The sequence below is a fragment of the Apium graveolens genome, chromosome 5, assembly GCF_009905375.1.
Source record: "Apium graveolens cultivar Ventura chromosome 5, ASM990537v1, whole genome shotgun sequence".
Classification (NCBI taxonomy): Eukaryota; Viridiplantae; Streptophyta; class Magnoliopsida; order Apiales; family Apiaceae; genus Apium; species Apium graveolens.
Genome location: NC_133651.1, coordinates 259,884,957 through 259,887,213, shown reverse-complemented (window position 1 = coordinate 259,887,213; position 2,257 = coordinate 259,884,957).

Below are 2,257 nucleotides of genomic sequence, written 5' to 3'. Positions count from 1 at the left end.
CAATCTTTTGGAAAAGGATGTCCCGTTCAAGTTTGATGATGAGTGCCTAGCTGCTTTTAAGTTCTTGAAGAAGAGTTTGATCATGGCACCTGTCATAACAGCACCTGATTGGAATGAACCTTTTGAAATGATGTGCGATGCAAGTGACTATACAGTTGGAGCAGTTCTTGGGCAGAGAAAGAACGACATATTTTATGTGGTCTACTATGCTAGTAAGACCCTCAATGGTGTTCAACTGAATTATACTACTATTGAGAAAGAACTTTTGGCCATTGTCTATGGTTTTGAGAAGTTTCGATCTTATTTGCTTGGGACGAAGGTGACAGTTTTCACTGATCACGCTGCGATTCGATATCTCATCTCGAAGAAGGACTCGAAGCCTAGATTGATTAGATGGGTTCTTTTGCTTCAGAAATTTGAATTAGAGATTAAGGACAGAAAAGGTACTGAGAATCAAGTTGATGATCATCTCTCTCGTTTGGAAGACCCAAGTGCAACTTCACAAGATAAGATATTAATAAATGAGTCTTTTCCCGATGAGCAGCTATTTGGGGTATAAGAAGAAGAACCATGGTTTGCAGACATTGTGAACTACCTTGTGAGTAATATCATGCCTCCAGACTTGTCTTATGCTCAAAGGAAGAAGTTTCTTCATGAGGTGAAGTGGTACATGTGGGATGAACCATATCTGTTTAGGAAAGGAGCTGACCAAATTATCAGGAGATGTATTCCGTACAGCGAAACAGGGGGGATCTTGTGAGACTATCATTCGACTGTTTATGAAGGCCACTATGGTGGAGAGAAGACAACGGCTCGTGTCCTTCAAGCAGGATTTTTTTGGCCTACATTGTTTAAGGATGCGCATCACTTTGTTTTAAAATTTGATCGATGCCAGCGTGTGGGTAAAATGTCCAAGAGGGATGAGATGCCACTTAATGTGCTTCTCGAGGTTAAATTCTTTGATGTTTGGGGAATTGACTTCATGGGGTCGTTTGTCTCATCTTGCAATAATCAGTATATCTTGTTGGCGGTCAATTATGTGTCGAAATGGGTTGAAGTTAAGGCTTTGCCGACAAATGATGCGAAGGTAGTGCTTAATTTTCTTCATAAGCAGATATTCACATGATTTAGGACTCCAAGAGTCATAATCAGTGACGAGGGATCGCATTTTTCCAATCGCAAGTTCATACTATGATGCAAAGGTATAATGGGAATCATCGCACTGCTATAGCCTACCATCCTCAGACTAATGGTCAAGCTGAGGTGTCTAATAGAGAGATCAAGCATATTTGAGAGAAAGTTGTGTGTCCATCGAGGAAGGATTGGTCTTTGAAGCTTGATAAAGCTGTTTGGGAATATAGAACAGCATATAAGACTTCGTTAGGAATGTCACCGTTTCAGTTGGTTTTTGGTTAGGGGTGTCATTTTCCTGTGACGCTCGAGGATAAAGCATATTGGGCTTTAAATAAGTTGAACCTTGATTTGGATGCAGCTGGTAAGAAGAGAATGCTTCAATTGAATGAACTCGATGAATTTCGACTTCAAGCGTATGAAAATAACAAAATGTATAAGGAGAAAGTTAAGAGGTGGCATGATAGGAGTCTGGTTCTTAAATCATTTGTGTCGGGCTCTTTTGTTCAACTCTCATCTCCGTCTTTTTCCTGGAAAATTAAAGTCGAGATGGTTCGGGCCTTTCATAATCAAAATTGTGTTTCTACATGGAGCTGTAGATATTTTTAAGAATGATCCAGGCGAATCGTTCAAATTGAATGGTCAGAGGTTGAAGCACTAAAATGGGGATACGCCAAATCGTGAGGTGGTTAGTGTTGTTCTATTGTCTATGTGATCTTGAGATTCTACGTCAAGCTAACGATGTAAACCAAGCGCTTCTTTGGAGGAAACCCAAGTTTGTTGTATATTAGTAGATAGAGGAAGAAGGAAAAAAGGGGAAAAACACAAAAAAATTGGAAAAATACAAAAATTCAGTGGCAACTACAGTAGCATGGCATGCCTATGCTGAGAAGCGGGGCGGCTGCGCTGAAAAGTTAGTAGCACGGCTGCGCTGGTTTTCTAGAAGCACGGCGCGCCCGCGCTGCCAGGCGGGGCGGCCGCGCTGGGTCACTGAAGTTGAAAAAAATAAAAGGTAGAAAATAGCAGAAAATCGGGGACTTCAATACAAATTCAATTTGTACCCAAATTTCCCTCCTCCATATCCCACATTTCCCTCTCCAAATAAAACCCATTATTGCCATTATTC